Source organism: Gymnoscopelus microlampas (genome assembly GCF_963454915.1).
Source record: "Gymnoscopelus microlampas genome assembly, chromosome: 17".
NCBI classification, from domain to species: Eukaryota; Metazoa; Chordata; class Actinopteri; order Myctophiformes; family Myctophidae; genus Gymnoscopelus; species Gymnoscopelus microlampas.
The window spans coordinates 4,581,728-4,595,864 of record NC_139954.1 but is presented as its reverse complement, the minus strand read 5'-3'; the positions used below and the strand labels follow the sequence as shown (position 1 = coordinate 4,595,864).

At 39.5% G+C, this 14,137-nt stretch overlaps 1 long non-coding RNA gene across 2 annotated transcripts; it reads right to left on the bottom strand.

Annotated features, from left to right (window-relative positions):
* Window positions 1–6,486: 6,486 nt before the first annotated feature.
* Window positions 6,487–11,380, bottom strand: LOC311064560. Of its 2 annotated transcripts, none has more exons than XR_014602716.1 (5): window positions 11,230–11,380; window positions 9,348–9,476; window positions 8,981–9,090; window positions 8,789–8,872; window positions 6,487–6,746 (listed from the first exon to the last, which is right to left on the bottom strand). It is a non-coding gene; the product is annotated as an uncharacterized lncRNA (long non-coding RNA). The 2 variants fall into 2 exon arrangements; XR_014602717.1 differs by lacking the exon at window positions 11,230–11,380 and adding an exon at window positions 10,632–10,741.
* Between the last annotated feature and the right edge of the window lie 2,757 nt (window positions 11,381–14,137).

Sequence of the window (14,137 nt, the reverse complement as noted above, 5' to 3'; positions counted from 1 at the left end):
CCTTGACATGAGAATGATTGAGAACCACTGGTTTGACCCCTTAAAGTAATTCTGTGTAACAATCATTTAGTAGTAGCATAAACGTTATGCTGCTAAAATGATTGTCTTGTGTGCCATAAAGGAATGCTGCAGGGTCCTAGTGCCAGAGGTTATTTGTAACGCAACGACACGTCATCAAAACAACGACAAAACAGCAAGTATAAAATAGGGCTGATGATCAATAATTAGTTGAATTATTTTGCGTTTACTTTTGTTATTCTGAAACAGGGCATTGTGCATAATGAGTACTATACTTTTAATTTTGCCGCTTTTAAGTATAGATTTTATTTATATTATATTTTACGTACTTTTACTCTGTGGTATTGTTACGTTTACTTAAAGGACGACTTCCACCCATTTCAATATTGTTGTCCCATACATTAATGTCCTACTTCATCATACGAGAGTGTCACACAATTAAATTGTGAAAATAGCTGATAAACATTCTAAATAATTAGAAAAGAATGTTTTTGTAGAGCGATGATATTTTCATAATGTGGGATTAATCAGACTCCAGCTCGCTCATGTAATTCATAACAGTTGAAGGCCTGTTCACGGTACAGTTCATATTATTGCCACAGCGTATTAGCATATTAAGAAAATAAAACATTCATGTCATATACTGCACATATTATGAAGCTATATACGAAGCCAAAAAAAATCAATATTGACACTGAAAACAAATAACAGTCCTATTTTCAGACCATTTCAACATCTGGGCAACGTTAAGTCAGCTTAAGCAAGAACTCAACAATTAGAATAATTCTATAATTATATTCTGTCATGAATGGAAATATTATGAAACCACATACTTCCTCCTCCACTGTACTTTTGCATATGAAGAATATGAAGTATGAAATATATATATATATATATATATATATATATATATATATATATATATATATATATATATGTATATATATATATATATATATGTATATATATACAGTAGACATATACACACACACACACACACACACACACACACACACACACACACACACACACACACACACACACACACACACACACACACACATAAAGGAAAGAGAGAGAGAGAGAGAGAGAGAGAGAGAGAGAGAGAGAGAGAGAGAGAGAACTGCTACACACAATCGTTAATACGTTGTCATCAATTAGACATTGAAATATGGCTTCCATTTATAAGTTTATCTCAAGTTAACTTTTCCTATGTGGATGTATAACTATTTCTGGCAGCCATTGCACAATTCTTATGGGTTTTTGTAATATATATATATATATATATATGTGTATATTGCATTGTAACACAGCTCTGTTTACACATGTATCTATTCCCATTTAATTGTACATTTACGTTGTTTTGGTTATTTTGTTCCACCTTTGCATTGACAATGTAAACGTATGTTTTCTCATGCGAATAAAGCCCCTTTTGTATTGAATTGAATTTAGAGAGAGAGAGAGAGAGGAAGTTTCAAGTGAGCCTAGCTCTGGTCCATAGCGTTAGAAGGAGTTCTCCACAGGCCAGAAAAGAAAATATTTCACCGGAAGGAAAAATATGGTCAATAGAAAGATTCCATTGACCAGATCTGTAGGGGGCGCAGTGGAGCAACCAAAAAAATGTTTTCCTTCCGGGGATATATTTTCTTTTCTGTCCAAAAAGTTTATTTTAGATGTGAGGTGGGGGGCTCCCTCTAAGTACAGCAGGCTTTCAACTCCATAAAACGGTCTTTGTTTTGCTGGGTAAAGTGTATTATTATTATTTCTTTACTACAGACGAGAGGCTGCGCAGCCTGCGCTACCACTGGTGTAGGGGAAAGGATCGAAAGTCCCAAAGTCTCCAAAGGAGAACTTCTAACGCTATATGGACCAAAGCTAAAGTGAGCCCTGAATCCAGAAAAGGTTGAAGCCAGACCCTTATCAAAGTGTTTGAAAAGGCAGGCAGGGTCTTCTTCAGGTTATACATTCCTCCAGCCTATAGAGTCCCCCAGAGAGACAGGCTTTGGTTCGCTTTGCTTCCAATCGAAACACAATTAGCGCGTTAACAGACAGGCGAGCCGGTGTCAGAAGTTAATAGTGACTCCCAGTCTATTATGTGTATTCGTGGCCTGTAGCGTAGCATGCTACGGGCCACGCGGGCAAATTAAGGTGACAGTCGAGTTTAAGTCGAGTTAATTTGGCGCCTCTAACCAAAAGACCTTCACAGTTCAGCAAAGAAAGTTCCAAGGTTTCTGTATTATGCTCCACACAGAATATGTTATTGTATAAATAACGCTGAACCTCCTTTTCAGAGCTCAGAGATCAGAGCTCATCTCTGATTGCATCTTACTGAGAAATAGTTCTGTTATGATTATAAGGACCTCGGTTCCATTTGTAAAAAAAAAAATACAAATGGAATTATTATTATTATTATTTAGGCTATTTAGTTATTTAATAATAATAATAATAGAAACATTGCAAAAAGTAGCAGATGTACAAGCTCAAAACGCGTTTTGAGCTTGTACATCTTTTGATGTTTTTGTGTGACACTGTAGTATGATCAAGTAGGTCACTAATTTACGAAAAACATTATGGAGATAAGAGATTTCTGCCCGACAGCAAAGATATATAGCAACAACTAAAATGTGTGTGTGCGTGTGCGTGTGCGTGTGCGTGTGCGTGCGTGTGTGTGCGTGCATGCGTGTGTCTGTACTAATAATCTAAATCTGCAAAGTAAGGCGAGGCAAGGCAATTTTATTTGTACAACATATTTCGACAACACGGCAATTCAATGTGCTTTACACATTAATTGTAGTGGAGCACCATTGAATACCTTATTAACAAATTGCAAACAGTACAGCAGCACTGCTTTCATCTCTGAACCCCTGTCCTCTCTGTCTTTCTGTCTGTCGGTCTCTCTCTCTCTGTGTCTCTCTGTCTCTCTCTCTGTCTCTCTGTCAGCATATTGGGTCTCGTTGTTGTGTTCTTTTTTTTCAGTGAGCGCTCATTCCTCCGTCCCAATAAGATTAGAGTGCGTGACGCGCTCCTCTTCCTCACAGGCCTGGGAAGCCTGCGAGAGAAAAGCAACCGCCGATTTGGTAGAGGAAACCGTGGCCTGACCTAAATGTATATGTTAGGGAGAGAATCTGGATGACAGCACATGGAGAGAGGAGGGAGGGAGGGAGGGAGGGGGGGGGGGGGGGGGGGGGGGGGGAGAGAAAGAGAGAGAGAGAGAGAGAGAGAGAGAGAGGAGTGGAAGAGAAAAAGGGAGAGCGAAAGAGAGAGAGTGAGAGATGAAGGGAACAGGGGAGGGAGAGAAAAAGAGAAATAGAGTGATGGAAAGAGATGTGAAAAGCATGAGAGAATGATGTAGGGTGGGGGTTAAGGGTGTGGGCAGTGGTGGAAAAAGTACTCACATTGTTTTACTTAAGTAAAAGTATCAATACTGCAATGTAGAAATATACTGTCTATACTGTTACAAGTACAATTCCGGAATTCAAAATGTACTTGAGTAAAAGTACAAAGGTATTGGTATCAAAATGTAGCCTACTTAAAGAACTCATTATGCAGAATGTCCCATTTCACAAGTTTACAAATGTGTGTATAGAATGTACCAAAATATTTTGAAAATAGCCGATCTACAAGCTCACAACGCGTCACATCGCGACGCATTGTGAGCTTGTAGATCGGCTATTTTCCAATGGCGAAATACATATAGGGCTGAAGTGGTTAATGTATGTTTTGTAATAATACTCAAAATCTACAAAGTAACTAGCAACTAAAGTTTTCAAGTAATTGTAGTGGAGTAAATGTATAATATTTGCCTCTGAGATGTAGTGGGGTAGAAGTAAAAGTACTGAAAATTGGAAATACTCCAGTAAAGTAACAAATACCTCAAAATACAGTACTTGAGTAAATGTACTCAGTTACTTTACATCACTGGGTGTGGGGTTTGGTGCCTCTAAGCCTGTCAGGCTGTGTGGCACGAGAACCAAGCTACGCCTTCATTCCTTCATCTAAAGAAACAGAGAAAGAATGATTTCATCTTCATTCTCATAAGTGGATTCATCCTCCCTCTGGGAAACTGAATATAAGTTCACACGCTGTGTTTAATATGAGTAGAGAACGCACTCTCACTGCATTTAGTGAGTAAGAGAACGCACTCTCACTGCATTTAGTGAGTAAGAGAACACTCTCACTGCATTTAGTGAGTAAGAGAACACACTCTCACTGCATTTAGTGAGTAAGAGAACACTCTCACTGCATTTAGTGAGTAAGAGAACGCACTCTCACTGCATTTAGTGAGTAAGAGAACACTCTCACTGCATTTAGTGAGTAAGAGAACACACTCTCACTGCATTTAGTGAGTAAGAGAACACACTCTCACTGCATTTAGTTAGTAAGAGAACGCACTCTCACTGCATTTAGTGAGTAAGAGAACACACTCTCACTGCATTTAGTGAGTAAGAGAACGCACTCTCACTGCATTTAGTGAGTAAGAGAACGCACTCTCACTGCATTTAGTGAGTAAGAGAACACACTCTCACTGCATTTAGTGAGTAAGAGAACGCACCCTCACTGCATTTAGTGAGTAAGAGAACGCACTCTCACTGCATTTAGTGAGTAAGAGAACTCACTCTCACTGCATTTAGTTAGTAAGAGAACGCACTCTCACTGCATTTACAGTAGTAAGAGAACGCACTCTCACTGCATTTACAGTAGTAAGAGAACACACTCTCACTGCATTTACAGTAGTAAGAGAACACACTCTCACTGCATTTACAGTAGTAAGAGAACACACTCTCACTGCATTTACAGTAGTAAGAGAACGCACTCTCACTGCATTTAGTGAGTAATAGAACACTCTCACTGCATTTAGTGAGTAAGAGAACACACTCTCACTGCATTTTGTGAGTAAGAGAATCCACTCACTTTAGTGAGTAAGAGAACGCACTCTCACTGCATTTAGTGAGTAAGAGAACACACTCTCACTGCATTTAGTGAGTAAGAGAACGCACTCTCACTACATTTAGTGATTAAGAGAACACACTCTCACTGCATTTAGTGAGTAAGAGAACACTCTCACTGCATTTAGTGAGTAAGAGCACACGAGAACACACTCTCACTGCATTTAGTGAGTAAGAGAACACTCTCACTGCATTTAGTGAGTAAGAGAACGCACTCTCACTGCATTTAGTGAGTAAGAGAACGCACTCTCACTGCATTTAGTGAGTAAGAGAACGCACTCTCACTGCATTTAGTGAGTAAGAGAACGCACTCTCACTGCATTTAGTGAGTAAGAGAACTCACTCTCACTGCATTTAGTTAGTAAGAGAACGCACTCTCACTGCATTTACAGTAGTAAGAGAACGCACTCTCACTGCATTTACAGTAGTAAGAGAACACACTCTCACTGCATTTACAGTAGTAAGAGAACACACTCTCACTGCATTTACAGTAGTAAGAGAACACACTCTCACTGCATTTACAGTAGTAAGAGAACGCACTCTCACTGCATTTAGTGAGTAATAGAACACTCTCACTGCATTTAGTGAGTAAGAGCACACGAGAACACACTCTCACTGCATTTAGTGAGTAAGAGAACACTCTCACTGCATTTAGTGAGTAAGAGAACGCACTCTCACTGCATTTAGTGAGTAAGAGAACACTCTCACTGCATTTAGTGAGTAAGAGAACACTCTCACTGCATTTAGTGAGTAAGAGAACGCACTCTCACTGCATTTAGTGAGTAAGAGAACACACTCGAACTCGATGCGATCTGGGAATCGTTACACCTGGGAAAAACTGAATCCATTTTCTTTGTGTCTAGTTTTAACCTCTGCAAGGCCAACAGCTTCACAATCAAAGTGGGTGATAATGTTATCACAAGAAAAGAGGAAATTACCTACCTAGGTTCCATTTTAGAGGCAAATCTTTCCGGTGATAAAATGGAAACCAGAGTAATTAAAAAAGTCAACCAAAGAACATGTTTTTTTTGTATAGGATTTCCTCTCTAGTCAGTAAGAATACATTGAGGACTCTAACGGGGGCTCTCATCCAAGGTTACTTCGACTATGCCTGCACCTCATGGTACACACAGAAAAATAACGGTTCGATCTGGAACCAAAAATGGTTCTTCAGAGTGATTCCATAGAAGAACCATATTTGGTTCCAGAAAGAACCTTTTACACTAAGGTTCTTTAAAGAACCATTTATTCGAATGGTTCAATAAGGAACCATTAAAGGTGCATTAAAGAACCATCAAAAAATGGTTCTTTGAGGAACCGTTTCTGGTTCCTCAAAGAACCATGTAAAAAAATGGTTCTCTGAAGAACCTTTTCTAAAGTGGTTCTTTGAGGATCCAATTGGTTCAATAAAGAACCGTTTTATAATGGTTCTTCAGAAAAAAAAGGTTCTTTGGATAATAAATGTTTCATTACACATTAAAATATATTAGATTTACTGGAAAAGATGGACACAAGATTTTATCATTTGAATTTATTAATAAATAAGCCCACATATCTCCATATTTGAACATTAAACATGAACTTAACACATTTAGATTTAAATCTTTAGAAACTTTTGGGGGGCTAGTGGGGGCATTCTTTGTCTGTAAGGCTCATGGTCTTCAGGGTTCTTGTCCCCCAAATGGCAACAGCAAGCTCATTCATGAACAGGGAGTCCTTGGTGTTTGCTGCCACCATCTTCCAGATCTCCTTTTGGAGCCACACACCAGAGCCAATGTGGACCTGAAACAGAAGAAAACAAGACATGTTTTAGAAATGAAAACACATTTTACCATGACATTTCCCAGACTTTCATTTTGGACAAAAGCAGGCACACTTCAAACAGTCTACTGTAAAGAAATGACATTTTCATGTCAAGGACCCCCAAATGTGGACCCTATTTGGAAAAGAGTTGGTGCCATGGACCTCCAATAGAGAAGATGTTAATTGTTGGATTAAATTTAGTACAGAATTCTACAACTGTCTATACTGTAGGTGGGGAGAGTTAAAGTAATTATTATACAGTACAATGTCATTGGATTACATACTAGCTGGTAAAACAGTAGTGAAATAACCCTTTGTGCCTGGCATCCCTATTTTGTGCATGCCATACATCCACACGGCGTAGTGTCATCATCAGTGGGCCGTACCTACGGAGGCGGAGGCGCGCTCGGGGGAAAACACAAATTTCCCCCAGCTGGTATAGACAGAGGGATGTGGGGTTTTCAAACTCACATGCTGTAAAAGTATACCAATTTAAAAAGCAGGCGTCATGGCTTGCCAGATCACAGGCACAGAACCTTGTTGCCACTCGACAAGGAACGTTACATTAGCAAATTAAACAAGAGTCCGATTGGAATGTTGTCCTGACTGGACAGAGGATCCAACACAACACAATGGCCCGAGGTTATCTGATTTAATCGCCTGGTAAGAGACACTATTACATTTTCTATAGATATGATCAATTAAACTTATCATAATATCAAAAAGCAAAAGTCATTCATTCATCAATGATGTTTATAGAACACGTTTTAGTGAATTCCTAGTACAGGAGACATCGACGCCATTACAGTTTGGAAACGCAACATGCAGCGATTTACACACAAAACAAGCCAAACCCTAACCTATCCTCGTTTAAAAACCTACAGAAAACACAATTGTTAATCTGGCAATGAACACGGAGCTAAAGCAGTGTGTAAATCCTGCATGATATCAAATGATGCATGTCACCAAATGATAATGGTGTCGGTACGTGCCGTTCACAAAACAGTCTCTAAATTGTACTTCAAATTCACTATAAACATTATTGATGACTTAATGGCTGTTGGGTTTCGATATAATGGTAAGTTTAATTGATCATATCTTGTAATAGTGTCTCTACCAGGCGATTAAACACTGTGCATATGTAAACATGTTTGGCAACACGGAGGGAGACGGGTGGTAACCAGAAAACTCGCCCCAAAACACGCTCGCCCCCATTTCCACCGACCAGCGGTTCTTGTATTCTTGCATCTGTATTACGGTTTGAAATAAGTTCAGGGTTAGACATAGTTTTACTGAGGTTATGTTTAGGAATACCAGGTGAATACCGGCGGGTTTGCCCCGGGGCGACTGTGTTTTGGGGCGAGTGTTTTAGTATTCAGACGGAGATGTAAAGAGGGAAACATCTCCGGTCTCGGTGGTGCTTGTGCTGAAACTTGACTAATGCAATAAAATATAAGGATAATCTGATCAGTGATAAACCACATGAACCCCAGTTTACGTATTCTGGGGGGAACATAAACCAAACATTGCCAATCTAGCTCACAGTTACAATGCGTCGCGTTCCGACGCGCTGTGAGCTCATAGATTGTCAATGTTTGGTCTTTTTAGTCACATATATCTTAAAAATAAGTCAGTCAAGTTGTGTTCCAGCTGTCCTTCTGATGGATTTTTTCTTGGCTGACAATGTTTCTATCGTCCATAAAATAGCTCTGAAAGTTATCCAAACGATCGTGTATGATGTAACTCTATGAGGCAGATCGTTGTGTTTTCCCCCGAGCCAAAATCGAATGGGCGTTCCCGTCTATCTCCGTGTGTATCTATAGGCAAAACTGTTCAAAAATAGTTCAGAAATAGCAAAACCTAGCTGATCTACAAGCTCACGATGCATCATGACCCGTTGCCTATTTTTGAAATAGTGCTTTTGTGCTTAACTGTTTCTTATTTAGCTGGGGACACTGTGGAACCCCCTGGGGACCCCACTTTTATGAACCACTGTCCTACACAGTATGTTTCTTCAATACCTTGTCACCGTTGGTGTCAAACATCCCAGGTGTCGATGCCAAATCGTCTGACTCGGGGGGAAGAGGAAATGGAGGAAGTTGCAACTGAAAATGTAGAGAATCACATTTAAGCTCCTTTTGGCAGTATCACAGTACTTATATTGTACACATTGTCACCATTTTCCGTAGAACAGTATGACTGTCTAAACACACCTATGCTGTCACTGGTTTGCTTATCTGCAGCAGGGATGTCAGGCTTTGCTGCAGAGCTATATTGGGGCCCTTCCTCCAGTTTCTGTTTTGCAATCTCTAATTTGTTGCATCTTAAAGCATGAACAGGGTACGGAGAAAAAAAAGAAAAAACAAATGAATTGATGTATGCGTTAGTAGGATAACAGTTTAATAATGAACCTAGCATCTGTCCACTCCATATAACATGCTTTCTATATAATGTTTTTTTTAACATTTGTGGTCAAGATCTAAGTAAAAAAGAACATGAGAACAATTAACCAACATATAGATATATACTTGAGAAGAGCAACCTCATGCAACTGTTCCGTTAAAATTAGTCATTGCTTACTTAGTTTTAAGGTGCTGTAGGTCCAGCTCCAACTCTTTGGCCTTCTTCTGGGTACGACTGTACTTGACATTTCGTCGTGGATAGCTTGGGGTACAACAGCATCTCCACCATATTCAGACGAGTCAGAGTCTAAAGGTAGTGCAAGTGATATATTTTGGATAAAACAAGATATTTTTTGTTATAAAGTTAAAGTGGAATAAAATGTAATTTTATGCAATCTGTATCGTAGAGTATATTAATACAATAACTTATACAATCTGTATGTTAGAGTATGTTAATACAAATAATACTATATAACTTATACAATTGGGGTGGTTGCATTTCGTCTCGCCTGCTCTTCTATTGAGACATTTAGTGTCAAAGGTCATGTCTCACCTAGACACAGGATCTGACATGAATTTTGATCTGATGGTCAAGGTTCAATGTATCACCTGAGCAAGCAGGCAGGCTCTATAGAGCGTGCCAAAAATCCTGAAGGGGGCGTCAACAAGTGTCATTTGGTAGCGGCGGACATCTTTGAGGGGTATAAAACAGGTTGACTTAACATTGCCCCCCTCAAGTATGTCTGCAGCTACTATGCCACGCGCCCCATGGTGACGAGTCGTTGGCACGCTCTATTAGCTCAATGGTAAAAGCACTTGCTCAGGAAACCGGGTTCAAATCCGGGGGAGAAGAGGAAAGTTACATAGTGCAGCTTTAACCCATTAAGACCTGAGGCAGATTCTAAAAATGTTCTCTAAATCCTAAAAGTTTTTTGAAAATAAAAGGAAAAAGATTTGAGGTACAAATGTTCGCTTTAAAAAATATATATTCAAAGATTTTCAAAAATAGCAATCTACAAGCTCATAGCGTGACACCGAGTGCCGCGCTATGAGCTTGTAGATCTGCTGTTTTTGAATGGCCAAAGAAATGGCCAAGTTTTGAATGGCCAAAGAAATTAAAAAAAATGACACAGATGCGTTCCCGGTCTTAATAAGCAGGGGTCTCTCAATCTCTTTAATAAGTAGACAATTCAGTTTCAGATGGGTTGCCAATTTCAGGAGAGAGTACCTATTCATTAGCTTCAATGTTAAGTGTTCCTGTTCCAATGTTGCATGCCCACTTCTTTGTGTCATCACTTCCAATTGCACTTATTTATCCTGTATCCAGAGTTCTGATTAAATTTGGTATTCCTGGAAATGCATTTTCGGCTTACTAAAGAGGTGAAGAGTCTGGGAGACCCCTGTTACTGAACAGTTTGAAGCAATGATTACTTTAATATTACACAAAACAATATCACTTTACCTTCAAACCGTTTTCTTTTCTTTGTGGGAGGGGAGGGGGGGGGGGGGCATAACACATAATGGTTCTCTCTTCTTGGGTTCCTTTTTCTGTTTTAGTAGGGCTGCCTGCAAACCACACACACACACACACACACACACACACACACACACACACACACACACACACACACACACACACACACACACAGACAGACAGACAAGCGAATCATTAATGTTCAGAGTTCACAGGATATTAAAACACTCTGTAGCTTCATCACTGAAAGCCACACACACACAAACACACACACACACACACACACACACACACACACACACACACACACACACACACACGCCAGATTTTGAATTTAGTTTTGAGCAGCACACAGGCAAGCAGTACAGATAGTGGCCTATATTAAAAATTATATTGTATATTCCCACTGTAATTTCTTGTAATTATTGTCATAATCCCTTTATCAAGACACATTATATAACTAAACAATGTTGGGTCATGACTTGTGATTGACTTCTAACACAGCAGCCTACGCACTTATAAATACAGTCAGTAATAGTAGGCTAAAAAGCCTACATAAACAGTATTTCTGTGTGTCAACACTCACCTAAAATGTCCGCCGCTTCTTCTTCTTTCTTTTATCTTCTCTGAAGCCGGTTTATAATTATTTTTTATGAATCTAAAGCAATGCAATTGATTTAACTTTCTATGAAGTGAGAGCAGGCAGCTTGACTCGAGACAGCATTCATTCTCCCCGCGCGTCGCGAGCGGTCGGGAGCATAGAGTTCAAGGGTCGCGAGCCAGCTGAGACACTGTTGCCAGATTTTGTGAGAGAAATAAGCAGCCAGGTCTGTGAAAACAATTAAGCCCAAAAGAAGCGACACCTACATAGGTTTATAGAGCTTTATCTACAAGCTCACAGTGCGTCGCATTTGCAACGCATTGTGAGCTTGTAGATCTGCTATTTTCAAAAAGAATAAGTGAAATATTTCACTAATATTTACGAGCAACTTTACAGAAAAACAAGCCCAAAGTCGCTTATAATAAGCAGATATGGCAACACTACTCAGGGCCCATAAAGGGCCCACTTCTCTGTAAAAACAGATCACAAAGCTCACAACGCGTCGAATGCAACAAGATGTAATGTAAAATATACTGTATATACTGGGGGCGGGGGGGGGGGGGGGCAATTAGACCATTAGACTGTGAAAATCTTCACAGTCTAATGGCAGGTAAGATGTCTCCCCGGGATCCAAACTAGTTAAAATAGCAGATCTGCAAGCTCACAACTCTTGTAGATCTGCTGTTTTTTTTTATTAATTGATGGAATATTTTTTTTTAAATATTATATATAATATTATATTATATTATATTATATATTTTAGATTTTTATATAATCATATTTGAGCTGGGGACCCCCCACCCTGATAAGCACTTGGAATGTAGGAGTTGATGCATACGTTTAGTTTGACTCTATTGTGAAAATAGCAGATCTTCAAGCTCACAACGCCTCGCAAGGAAGGTGTTGTGAGCTTGTAGATCTGCTATTTTCAATGTTTTTATAGTATAGTTTGTTGATATAGCTTTTGATGCAGTAATGGTGGTTTTTTTTTTGGTACTAAACAGGTCTTAAAGGTCCTTAAATTGTCACTTCACTGTCATCTGGGGACCACCCCCAAATCACGTGGGGACCCCCCTGGGAGTCCCGATCCACATGTTGAGAACCACTGATCTAACCAAACTTTACCAGCTGCTAAGCTGGTCTTTGCTGGTCTGTCCACCCATTTGACCAGCAAAGACCAGCTACCAGCTTGGCTTTGCTGGTCAGTCCAGCCAGCCAGCTGGCTGACCAGCAAAGACCAGCAGAATCCAGCTTAGTGACCAGCTAACCAACTACACTGGCAAACCAGCCTGACCAGCCTGACCAGCTTGTCCAGCCTGGTATGCCATCTAAACCAGCTTAAGACCAGCCAAGACCAGCTCATACCAGCTAAAACCAGCAACCTTCATAAGCTGGTTTGTGCTGTTTTTTTCAGCAGGGTGGTTAAGGCTGAATTTGACATCAGAGATAAGGCTTGTTTCCCCCCATATTATATAATATGATTAGACTGACAATAGACTCTCGGGTTACCTATCCTAAAACTACAATCTCCATGTAATGCATTTGATGTATTACCCTTGCTTTTTGTGAATAACTCTGAAATAAGAGCGTCTACTAAAATAATAATTTGTAATTGTTTTATACAGGTTATAATTTACAGTTGCAAAATCCCCTACCAATAAGAACCTTTCAAATCCCATAGAACCATATGAGGAATATGAAGAACTATTTGTGATATAAAATGGTTTGGAAAATAATTCCCCCTTCCTTGAACCTTTTAAATCTTGAGAACCATATGAGGAATCTGGAGAACCATTTGCTCTATAAAATGGTTCTCTATTAGGTGATGGTTCTTCAAAGAACCATATAGCGTTTTAAAGAACCATTTAAGAATCTAAAGAACCATTTGCTATATAAAATGGTTCTTTAGCAGGTGATGGTTCTTCAAAGAACCATATAGGGTTTTAAAGAACCATTTTAAAGAACCAAAGAACCTTTTTTTTTCTGTGTGACCACAACACCACTAAGGCCTTAAAAACAAGGCTCCAGACATCCCAAAACAAACTGGTATAAGGCTACGTCTTGGCCTTACACCCACAACTCATCTAACCCCTGCTCACTTTGCTAGGGTGGGATGGCTCAGGGTAGAGGACAGAGTACAGCAACTTGCAATGGGCCTGGTCTACAAGATACACCACAACGTTAAGACACCTATGTACCTGTCAAAGTACTTCAAAAACGTAAATGAAGTCCACAATCACAACACCAGAGGTAGCTGCACTGATCACGTCCAACCCAGATTTGGCTCTAACAAGGGGTTCAATTTGTACAAAAATGTAGAATGCCCTACCAAAAGCAGTGAAGGAGTGTACAACCCTACACTCCTTCAAAACCGCCCTAAAAGAGTACCTACAGGTGGCTGCAATTCGAAACTGGCCCCTTTAAAAGTCAAAACCATAGCAGATATTGCAGATCAGCTATTTTCGGTAAAGAGGTTTGGAGTAGAGGGGAAAAAGAGCAGATCAAGTAGGCCTACAGAGCCAAACGTCAAGTTTACCAAGTATTGGGGGTTTAAAGGTAGGGTAAGTGATATTTTTGGGTTAAAACAAAAAGTATTTTGTTAAAAGGTTAAAATACTATATTCTGATAGTAATCATTGCTATAGAGTGTTTGTTCAGTAACAGGAGTCTCCCCGTTTCTCTCCAGCTCTTTAATAAACAGAAAATACATTTTCCGGTAGTTGTCAAAATCTCAGCTAATCAGGAGAAAGTACCCATTTTTAAGCTTCATTTTTATAGTGTTCCAGTTCCAATTTTGTCTGCTCATTTCTTAGTGTCATCACTTCCAATTTCACTTGTTTAATCTATATCCTGATTGAGTTCTCTATCCTGATTGGATAAAATTGGAAATGAAA